The sequence below is a fragment of the Condylura cristata genome, unplaced genomic scaffold, assembly GCF_000260355.1.
Source record: "Condylura cristata isolate star-nosed mole 26May11 unplaced genomic scaffold, ConCri1.0 scaffold00019, whole genome shotgun sequence".
NCBI lineage: Eukaryota > Metazoa > Chordata > Mammalia > Eulipotyphla > Talpidae > Condylura > Condylura cristata.
The window spans coordinates 32,766,348-32,778,100 of NW_004567120.1; the positions used below are offsets into that span (position 1 = coordinate 32,766,348).

The window sequence follows — 11,753 nt, forward strand, 5'->3', positions numbered from 1 at the left end:
TATACATAAATAAATAAAAATAAATGTTAAAAATGTACCTTTAAAAAATACAAGATTCCGTTTTACTTCTGTTGATAAGGAGTGGGAGTTCTGATAGCTGCCACTGGCCCCCTTCTATTCTAACACTCCTTTCTGCAGGGGCCAGGTAACCAGTATGAAGGTATATGGAAGATCTATACCTATGTGCCCGGAAATTTCTGATCAGGAATCTTGTCAGGGAAGCCTGCACCAGCGGGCTGAGTGGGGACCGTGATACAGTGGACCTTGGAAGGGAAGGATGGGAGCAATCTCCCTCCATACCTTCTCTTTGCATCCCTGACAGGGTGCAGAAGTTGACTTTAGTGTGTCTGTGAGACCATATGCTGAGCACAGAGGTTGGAGAAACCAGCAGAACCCCAGAGTAGCCCCAGTGACCCAATGACCCCCAGCCAAATGAGGAACAGTCGCCATGGAGAGGGGGTTGAGAATTTGGTCTGGTGGGTTTTTCAAGTTAAAAAAAAAAACAAACTTTAGATTATGTTTACTAAAGTAATGATAGTTTATAGCATTATGTGTTTTAGGTTATAGATGGTTTGGCAGGCTGAAGGGAGGCCCAAATACCCCTGTCTTAGGGCACCAGCTGCAGTGTGGTGGTGGGTGGGGGTACCTGGAGGCTGAACTTCAGCTATAACCAAGAGTACTTACTCGAAGCAGAAAGTAACGTGCCCGTGTTGTTTTCAATGGACCCATTTGGTGAACTAATTGCCTTTTATTTGAAGGCAGCAACTCGATTGCGCATTGCCCCCACAAAATTAGTGCACTAATCACGATTCTGCCATTCCCTTTGTTAGCAAATGGTGGGGAGCAACCAAGCGGAATGTAATTCAGTCAAGGCCAGTGATATGTGAAAAAGGTACTCGGGTACTTCTGAGAAAGGGTTCCCCTCTCCCAGAAATAGGTGGTCTTTTCTTCTTTGGAAATTGTTAGATCTGGATGTGACCCCCTGAAAACTGTTGTAACCATATTGTCAAGAGACTGACAATGCAGCCCAATCACAGTGGATGACAGAATCAAGGAAATCACCCCAACATTAGAATTGGAGCTTAGCCTACCTCTGAGCTTCTCCTTTCATGACACCAACAAAAGTAAAGCTTGTACTTTGTGTCTTAACAGGTGTTTGAAAAGTATGTGTGCACACTCCCTACACTGTATCTTGTCCGACATACATTATTAGAGCTGTTGAAGTCAAATGTTAGCCATCATCCTAATTGTCACTAATTTATTGAAGGAGTTTAATGAAAAAAAAATGGAATTTACCTGTATGTTTGTACATCACGGTACAGCAGACCTCTCCTGTTTTGCCCACTGCTCCCCTCAGTAGTGTATTTTAGTTGATCCACCTGTTCTGCTCCCTACTCTGTCACTGGTGGATCTTTTCACCCCCCACTTCTCTGGCCTGTACTCCAGTTCTTATATGCATACATATATAAACCCTTAAAACAAAAAGATTCCTCTACCTAACATTTTTAATTCTCATAACTCTTCAGTCAAATGGGGAGAATAAACCAAAATTGCAGAGTTTTTGAACAGTGATAATGAAAAGTAGTCCAAGCCAGAAGCTGGACTGGGAAACACATAGACTTAAAAACCTGTGGACATGACTTCCTTCTGACTGTTTAATTATGTTAGTTTATATCCAAGTTAGCAACATATGAAGGAAATGGTAAAAGATGGGATCCTGGTGAAATGAAGTGTGTGAAGGCTGCACTGGGAGTGGCCAGAGGCCTTTGTCCTTCACCAGAAGAAAGAGGATCCGCCCATGGCAGTATGCTATACACAAAGCCTGTACACCAAACTCTGGGCCCAGGATGTCCTGCCTCTGAAACAGGTTTTTTAGTTCTTCCCACTTACTCTCAGGACGATGGTATCTGAGGGAAGCACATACACCTGGTCCATAAAAGGACATGAATGCAGGGAAGAAGTTACATTCCCAGGACCTCCCCAGACCCTCACCCCATGGCACAGGATGGGAGCAGCAGGGCTGGGGACGGTGAGGGGAGAGAAGCTAAAGGTTAGTTAACAGCATTTGAAAGCTGTTTCATGGAGACTGGCAGGGCAGATGCCAATGCCACACCCATCCGGACCTGTCCACCCACCTGTGCTGAGCCTTTCCTGCAAATCCGCACCCCCCAGCCCACCCCTCTCCAAGGACCCTGTCACCTGAGGTTCCCATGAGCCAGAGAAGAAAACCCAATCATGCCGGCATCCCTGGAGGCCAGAGGGTGGGGAAGAGGGACTTCCTTCAGCCTGAAGACTTAATAGGATCAGCCCCAAGTCACGTTGACACTGTCCTTCCTAGGGTACCAAGGCAGCTCCAGCTTATTCTCTGTCGCTCAGTGGTTTTTGTTCTCATGCACCCTCTTGCTGCATACATGTCCTCTAGTTACTTGCCTTTTTGGGGGCAACCTGGGCCAATGGAGTACCTATTCACTTCTCCACTTCCAAATTAAAGCTCTCTTTGAGTGCAGTGAAATAAAGCCCCAGTGATTGCTATGATGTCATCCACAGCCAACCAGAGCTTCTAAGATGCTTCTTCATTGATCTGGGGCCACAATAAGTTGATAAAAATTCACCAAGATAGGATGGCTGACAAAAAGAGTTGCCCCAAATTTTAAATTTAATCTTGCAAGGTTCTTTATTTTTATATGTTTTTACATCATTGTTCACTTTCATCCAATGTGTGCTTGCATGCTTTCTCCTTTAAGTTGTATTCCCTGTGAAATTCCCACCACCTGTGCACCATCACCATAGTCCCTCCCGTTTTGATCCCTCTTCCTCCCCGCCCCCCATCTTGCAGAATGTCTCTGATTTACGGCTGCCTATAATTAAAAAAAATATATTATTATTATGTATTTTCTTTCTGATCCCTAATTTAGGCCCCCTATATTCCTCCTATAAGTAAAACCATCCTATATTTTTCTTTTCCCTTCCGGCATATTTCTCTGAGTATGATCCCTTCCACCTCCACCCCTGTTGCTCTGAATGGCATGAGTTTCTCTTTTCTGAGAGCTGAATAGTATTCCATTGTGTATATATACCACATCTTCTTGACCCAGTCATCTATTATTGTCCCAAAATTTTAACACACACACAAGATTCCTCTGTTCCCCGAATTCCTGGTACTTGTGGGAAATACACCATATGCCCCATGTAAAAATTTACCTCTCTCCACATTCTGACCCTACATATAAAAATGCATGTAAGTAGTCATCTCCAAATCTCCGCAATTATTTCTGCTCCTGGCTGATGTGGGGGTGGGGGTGGGGACAGTTGGGTGGTGTTACTAAAAATGCAAAGGTTCAAGGGACTAAGAGTCTATTAAAAGCTGATCCAGGAGAAAACTCCATGCACACTGCTTCCATTTCTGGTCCTCATGACCTCTGGATCCACCCTCTGCGGAACCATGTTCACCATCCTATCTCTGCCTCACTCTAAGCAAACTCTCACTATTTGGGCAGGTATTTCTTGCCTCATAATGTGATCCCAAGATCACATTGCACAGGGGAGATCATCAGTCATGCATGGAGAGAATCACACAGTCCCCACCCCCTGCCATGAATGCCCCAGATCACTGAGCTCAGCTACCTGCCCTGGTGCCCTGATGAGCTTATAATCACTGCAAATAATGAAACACAAATGGAGCTTTTCCACATATAAACTTTATTCAAGAAATATAACAAGATGTTGTTAATATTACATTCAAGCACAAACTGAATAAAAACACTTCAAAGACTGAGTAATGCTCAGAGCAAAACATTTCAGAGGTAAAGTTTTCCAGGAAAACCAGATATTTCAATACATTTCCACAAAAAAAAGGCATGAGAAAGACATAGCAAAATATCACTCAGCCTAAAGGTATATTATAAAAATCCAATTTTGTAGGAGAAAGAACCTGATTGGGTGGACTAGGGTGAGGAGAAAACTAAATAGATTTGTTCTGGGAACTCAGGAGCCAGAAACAGAAGCACGTGGGAAGGTCTCAGAGGAAAGGAGGCAGCTGCAGAGACCAACGTCCGGGGACTGTTGGCCTCTACCCTGCAGGACACATACATATTATGACACTGTGACCTTAAGTGGCATTTGAGGAGCTCTCACGCAGGAGAGTACAAGTACAGATACACTACTAAGTCCTCACTTAACATCATTGATAGGTTCTTGGAAACTCTAGGTGAAATGACCTAGACTGAGAGCAATTTGACCGCAGGAAAATTAACATCCACGAGAGGAAGTTCCCACGGCATATTTCTGGTCAATGTGAAATGACCAAACTTCTAAAGACCCCACCCACATACATTTCATTCATTTATTGCCCAAAGCATTTATTCCAGGTCAGGGTTGAGGGAGGTCAGAATCTCAGGGAACTCAGAGCAAAAGGCAGGACCCCAGCCTGGGTAGGAAGCCCTTCCATGGAGGGGCGCTCACGCTCACCCTCTCTCAGAATGGGACAATTTGGAAAAGCCAATGACCCTCACCTGTGTATCTTTGGAACTTGGGAAGAAAACCACACAGATGTGGGAACCATACTCGAGACCCACACAGTGGCCTGACCTGGAATTGATGACGTCCCTCATGAAAGGTAAGAAAAAATGATGTTATTTGAGGAACTTCTGTACTAATAGGCAAGCAAGCAACCCCATGTACAAATCAAACCCCAATCGCAGTTCCCAAAAGCAAACATTTCACAAGAAGAAATAAATAAGCCTTGGAGCTGCTCCTCGACTGCAGTCTGGCAGGCGAAGTTCTTGGTCCCTGAAGAACTGTGCCCAAGATTTCAGGTTCAGAAACAATTGCACAATGGGGATAGCATTGAACATTCTGAATAAAAAAACATTATTTACAATGGGAAGAAGCAAAAAACAAAGCTATTGAGGGAGTAAATGTCACATCCTTTGCCCAAAGAAGTCCCCCAAGGCCAGTAAAAAAAAAATAAAGCAATTGAAGGATAAGACACCCACAGTCACTGGAGGTTCCAGGAACATTCAACCCTCAGGACGCAAATATATACTCAGCACCTGGGAGGAAGAATGTATGCATTTGGCTTGTGGAAAGAGGCATACTGCAACCCTGTGGCCTATCACCACAACTGAGCAGCCCGTAATCTACACACTCACAGCAGAGCACACTCCATCAAGACCTTGCACCATGGTGCAAGGCACTTACAATATCTGACAGAAAGGCACTTACAATATCTGACAGAAAGCACCAGAAGGGTGAGTCCCCTTGGGAGTCAATGGACGTGCCTGCTGCAAGATCACTGACCTTCGCAAAGGGCCTGTTTCTCAGGTCAAATGCATCCATGGGCCAAGCTACCTCTGTGCCCAGCTGTGCTGGCCTACAGAGAGAACTGGGACAGAGGACAGCAGATACAAGCTGAACCCACAAATCCCATCACAACATTGGCAGCAGTGCCGTGTCCTTCCCTGGGATATGGCCCCATATCCCAGCCAGGCCCCGAGTGAGTACACTCCATATCCGAGTAGTGGAGAGTAATACAGAAGCCACGGCACCGCTCGCCCCTCAAACAGCCCTGCACGGCTGCATTCGCCGCACTCTAGTGCTGAGCTGGTGCCCTTGACTCCTAGTACAACCACTTTTCCTTGAGGGTAGTCAGAGAGCCCCTGAGGCAATGTCACTGCCCAATGCCAAGAAAGAGTCACAGAAGACCGTGAACACCAAGCATCCCCACCTCGTGGCATCAGTGGCATCAGTGCCTTCCACACCAACAGCCGGCTAGCGGCCACAAGGCTTACGCATTACTTGAGAAGAAAGCTCTGGGCTTGGGGGCGCTGGGATCTGGACACTGACTTGGACAAAGCATCCACACCCTCCGGCAGATAGAGGGGGAAGGGGCAGCTAGAGCCTGTGGGGAGATGCCTCTCCAGCCAGAGGGCTGAGAGGATTCAACCAGCAGCCTGCAGGACTGACCTGGTTCCCGAGAATCCGGCTCAGCTGTAGTACAAGCTCTGGAAGAAGGCAAACATGCCCAGCTTCAGGCAACTTCTAGGGCAAGACCCACACGTTTCTCCTCCCACCCAGGTGCAGAGTAAGGGCAGCGGGAGTGTGTTCACAGCAAATCTGCAAATGGTCCAAATGTGTTGCCACAGAGGCTTCTGGATTTCTAATGAGAGCCACACGCCTCTGACCCAGAACTTGGTCTCTCACCCCTCAGGATATTCTAGTCAGAATGTCCTCAGTCCTCTGCCAATTTCTTCCCCAGGACAAAAAGGTCCTCAAACCCTTGATGCTGCCAATGTCGTTGTAAGGTTCCTACAGGAATCTTACCCGACACTTGTGCCTTGGGAATGTTTAAGAAGGGTGTGGTGTGCAGTACCTGGGAAGTGCTGCCGGAAACCACAGCTCACTTTCTTCCGTGTCGCTGTGGGCCACACGCCACTATGAAAGGGCTGGCAGTCAAACCAGGGAACCTGGGGAGGGGGAACCTCCTCTTTGAATTGCATCATTATCACCAGTGTAAGGCCAAGTAAGTCCTCAGCACCCCCGGTGACCAACGCACCTCTCAAAGCGCCTGCTCTTGCTATGCCAATTGCACTACTGTCTACAGGGAAGGGGGAAGCAGTGCCACGAGGCACAGACTCCATTTCAAATCCTTGCCATAGTACCCATTCTCTTTCCATTACCCATAATGGAAGGAGCAGGGACAAAGAGTCCAGGAAAATGGGAATTGAAGTGTAATATTTCACACCAAGAATTTGCAGTACATCACCATTCCAGAAACAACAAATGCCTTGGAGGAGACTCATGAAGAAGACCCTTCCTGAAGCAAGTACAGGAGGGTGAGTCTCACCCTCCTAGTCTTGTCTCATGGGGGAAGGCAGTACACAGAAGATGGCAAAAACAGAAAGCCTCCCAACAACAAAGCCCAGAGCTCCCAAAGCTGCTGCAAAGCAGAAAAACATGCCCCATCTTTGTCAGAGACCTTGGGATGTCAAATCACACTGGAAGGAGGGAGCCGTGGTCCTCTGTCCCCCGTGGACATCAACCCCAGGTAGTGCCAGGGGTGTCAATAAGCAGAGACACCCATGGACAAATAGAACTCCCCCTTTCCAGCGGGGTTGACAAGAGCTGTGGCAGTGACCAGGAGACATCTGAGCACAGTTAGTTACCCCCTTCACATTCAGGGCTGGCTCAGCCAATCCTTCGCTCATGCCCTCAGAGATCCAACAGAGAGCCATTCTTCCTAGGCCTCTCTCTACCTCTGTGACTTAGGCCCTGCGGGCATGGCTAGTTGAAGGCCATCATTCCATCTTTGCTCATCAGAGGAGCCCTGTCTCTTTCTGACACAATAAACCCTGTAATTTCTTTAAAAGATCCCAAGATCAACGTGGCTGGCAAATGAGTCTTGAAAGCCACTTACATCTCAGCATATTTCCCTACTAGGCACTTCCGTTACTTCGCATACCAAAGTTGTATCCCGCCAATAAGCATACAGGAAAGAAATGCAGACACAGAGATCTGGGGAACCCTGTCAGGCATAAAGTGATTCCTTGAGAAGGCCGCTCACAGCTCAGGGACTAACACCACAGGGAAGGTGCCAGTCAAACTCTGATTTGAGTTTTCTGAGTGCTGAATTTTTGGCTACTGCTCTGACAAAACAGTGATCCATCCGTCTAGCACCCACGCCTCAGGAAAATGGAGGCAGCAGAAGCACTTGTTTCCCCATGCTTGGGTGATTAGGAAAAAAGTCACAGAAGTGAGCACTGTCCTTGGTCCAGTTACTCTCTCTCCGTGGGGGAGGGGGAACCTCCTCTTTGAATTGCATCATTATCACCAGTGTAAGGCCAAGTAAGTCCTCAGCACCCCCGGTGACCAACGCACCTCTCAAAGCGCCTGCTCTTGCTATGCCAATTGCACTACTGTCTACAGGGAAGGGGGAAGCAGTGCCACGAGGCACAGACTCCATTTCAAATCCTTGCCATAGTACCCATTCTCTTTCCATTACCCATAATGGAAGGAGCAGGGACAAAGAGTCCAGGAAAATGGGAATTGAGGTGTAATATTTCACACCAAGAATTTACAGTACATCACCATTCCTTACATGAGGAAAAAGTTGTTGAATACACATGACTTGCAAAGCTAATATTCATTGAAAACATTTTAGAATAGTACATGTTTTTGCAGAACACAACTCTCAGTTTCTCACATGCCTTCACCTGAACATCACAGTACACAAGTGATTTGCATAGAAAAGCAGGGAGTGGAGACCTCTGGCACTGCCTCTGGCCAGAAATCCTCTGGCCTGCACAGTGCACAGTGTACCCTAGAAAGTCCTTCCTGGTGCTGGCTGCTGATCCAGCGCAGTCCAGCTGAGCAGAAGGTGGCTGAGGGTAAGCAAAAGCCTGGGGCCCAGGGATGCCTCTAACTTCACAGCAGGATGAAAGAGTGGAGATTTTTAAAAGGATGCGTGAGTCACTCCAGAGGCAACTTGCTGGCCCTATGAAAGGAAACACAGTTTAATGACATTTGGCCCAGTCTGCAAAGCTTGGATGGAGGTTGGCAGGCAACTATTGGGAGAAGTAAAACAAGCACCAGAAACTTCTGCTCCGACATGTGGGTGGGGTACTAATTCCTTGAGCATCCCCCCCCCCCACTCAGCACTTAACAAAGGGTACCACAGTTGAGCCTTACATCATAATACGAATCCCACCATGTAAAGGTGGAAACTGAGATTCAAAGAGGACAGTGAAAAGAGCCATGAGACTTTGAGACTCAGAGACAGGGCTGTTTGTGAATGAATCATGATGTGCAGTCCCAGCGAAGTCTGAAAGCAAAGAAAGGCCAAGAATGCTGGCAGGTGAAGTTGCAGGAATACTGGCCTCCAAGTGGTTTTAATCATCCCCAAGAGCCCTACCAGGTAACTGCTCACCCTACACTGTCGGGGCAGGCTGGCAATACCATTTCCGTCCACCTCCTTGGTCCACAGACACCCGCTTTAGGACCAGGACACAAATAGCACCAGGCAACAAGCTGCCCAGTTCAAGGAATTGTAGACATAGGGTTTCTACCATAGCATGAGTGAACAGTGCCCAGGCAGTTCCTATCTTAGAGACGCAGGGTAGGGGGCCATCACCATTTAAACTGATAAACAGCCGACAGGAGACTGGAGCTAGCCTCCACCCAACACAACACCTTGGCGGAATGTAAGAAAAGGTTGCTCTTACTTGTCTGGTGGCTCTGGTTTCACTCTCTTCTCATCACAGGTCCACAGCTTGGTCAGTACTGGACTTTTCCATCACAGGACCTGAAGGAGGTAATGATTATACAAGCCTGAAAGAGACTTACCTGTGGCTACAGAGATTAATTAGTATCACTGCAAGAAAAATGGTAACTTGGGAACTCAACAAGTTTGTCCCAAACACCCACTTTACCTCAAGCAGGGGAGCTTCAAAGAGAGGAAAATACATGATGGGTCTGAGTGCCCGCTCATGCAGTCTATACCCAACAGAGTAGGCCAAATGTTATCAGAGATAACGTACGACAGAACTGCTATTCACAAGCCTGGCAACCCCTTTAAAATGAATCTCAGTTCATCCTGTTTTGACCAAACATCACAGGTGAATTAAGCTGCTTTACAGCAAGAGGCCACACCACTAATTTGGAAGGAGCAGCATGTTCAGTCGGGCCCAGGTCCCCAAGCCAGGAGCATGGGCATGGTACTGGGCCAGACTGGCCAGGACATGAACTACACGTGTATGGGGTTTTTTCCTATGGCAGAAGAGCTGGATGGAGCCCCTAGGCCAACATTTAAAGAAATAGCAATACATTAAATTACATTTTTTTATTAAATTGTGAGCAGTGAACTGAATATCAATTTAATTTATTAGCTATGTTGAAACTAAAATTTTTAGTAATTTATAAGTTTTTCACTTATTGCCTTATTAACTATTAAAGCTCTTTTTTTACGGATTAAGATACTAATTTATTTTTATTATATATATATAATAAATATATATATATATAATAGTTTATTTTTACATCATTTTGTGCATTCTCCATCTCATTTGCAATCCCCTTGGGCTTCCCAACACCAAATCACCCATGTGCCATCATCATAGTCCAGTGCATTTCCCTACCCCCCCCTCCCCGCCCCGCTGTTATATGCACGTTTTGGTTCCCAAATAAAATTCAAAGTGTGCGTGTTGACCTGCAAGGAACGTTCATTCCTAGAGACCTCTCTGGGAGTGAACTTCCTAATATGCAAGTTGAAAAAGCCCCACGCTCGTCCAGGGAAATGCACGAAACGACTAAAGACAGAATGAAATCTTAAAAGAAGATATCCCATATGCACTTATTTGAGAGACAACCCCCCACCCCCCACCTTCCCCTACCCCACCCCCCAACAGTATCAAGTGCCACCGCAAGCCACCGGGCCGCCAGCGGCACTTCCGGGATCTCAACTGTCCTAAAACAACCAACTCTCCCCCACAGGGTCAAAGCCTGTAATTTCCACATTTTAAACACAACTTTATTCACGTTGACGTTATCTTTGGAATAAGACACACAACACCATGCTGTTTTACATTTTTAATGGTAAAGAAAACGAAAGGTTAGATCACTGTACCCTGGGTACCAGCCGCTGCCGGAAAGCAAGACGCCCGCCCACAGGCAATTAGCGCAATTTTTCCTCATTTGTGAATTAAACATCACTTAGAAAGGTTTAACGCAAAGCTTAGGAAAAGGACCGGCTCACACTCACTAGGATTAACATGCTACAAATCAACCCGTCACGTTAAAGCCCCAAACAGACCAGCCGCGGGCTCCCCTAGCACTGACTGTCCTCAAGGCCAGGCTCAGCCAGTGGCCGGCTCTGCCTCTCAAAGCCCAGCAACCTCAACCCGCTTCTATTCAAGAACATTTCTCCATAGGGAACAAGACCACGGTGCAAGCACATCAAAGAAGCGAAACATGCAATGGTATGATCAGCCCAGGGGCCCCCAACAGCCTTCCAACCCGCCGCCCTCTCCTCATGTACAAGATCAAAACCGCCCCAACCGTTACCATCACCGCCAAGGGGTTCGGGACCCACGTTGAAACGAACAAATTGATCTAAAGGGTCCATCGCGTTGGTACGTCATGCCCCAATAGGGCAGAGGCCCCTTCCCTGGGGTCCAGGCACAAGTCCATAGGACAGAGCCGTCAAAGTTTGTTAAGACCCACCACCCACCGGAATCTCCCAGGCCCAGTCCCAAGAGCCAACGGCCACAGAAAGTCAATGAAACTCACGTCTTTTGAGATCGTAGGAAAGGACTACGCCGTCTGCCCTCGTCATCGCCAGGAAGCGTCCACGGAAACCGCCCGGTAAATCCATTTTGTAATCCATAATGTTAACTGCTTGGCCCAACAGAACCAACAGAAGCTTGGGAAACACGAAGGGAGGGGGGAGTGTCTTCACCAACGGTTCTTAGGCCCCGCCTTCCAACATTGCCATTGGGTGGCCCGCGGTGATTGACAGGTACACTGTCCACTCGCTCCAGTTCTACAGTGGCCGCTCTGCAGATGTCTTAAAGGAACCGCTAAATTCTTCTTTGCCCCTGTTGTTACCGCTTTTATATTGATTATGCCCACTCCCAAGGTCCACTTCCACGATTCAGTCCCTGGCACTTACGTAACCTCTGTTTCCTGTCGTTTCTGAGTTTAGCAATGGGGCTCGCCGCGTTTTTCCCGACCTAGCTGAGCTATGCCCTGCTCTAGTAACC

The 11,753-nt window shown here is 47.2% G+C and overlaps 1 long non-coding RNA gene across 1 annotated transcript; it reads right to left on the reverse strand.

Annotated features, from left to right (window-relative positions):
* Nucleotides 1–5,219: 5,219 nt before the first annotated feature.
* LOC105853865 lies at nt 5,220–11,393 on the reverse strand. The gene is made up of 3 exons (XR_001145624.1): nt 11,281–11,393; nt 9,219–9,298; nt 5,220–8,491 (listed from the first exon to the last, which is right to left on the reverse strand). It is a non-coding gene; the product is annotated as an uncharacterized LOC105853865 (long non-coding RNA).
* Nucleotides 11,394–11,753: the final 360 nt, after the last annotated feature.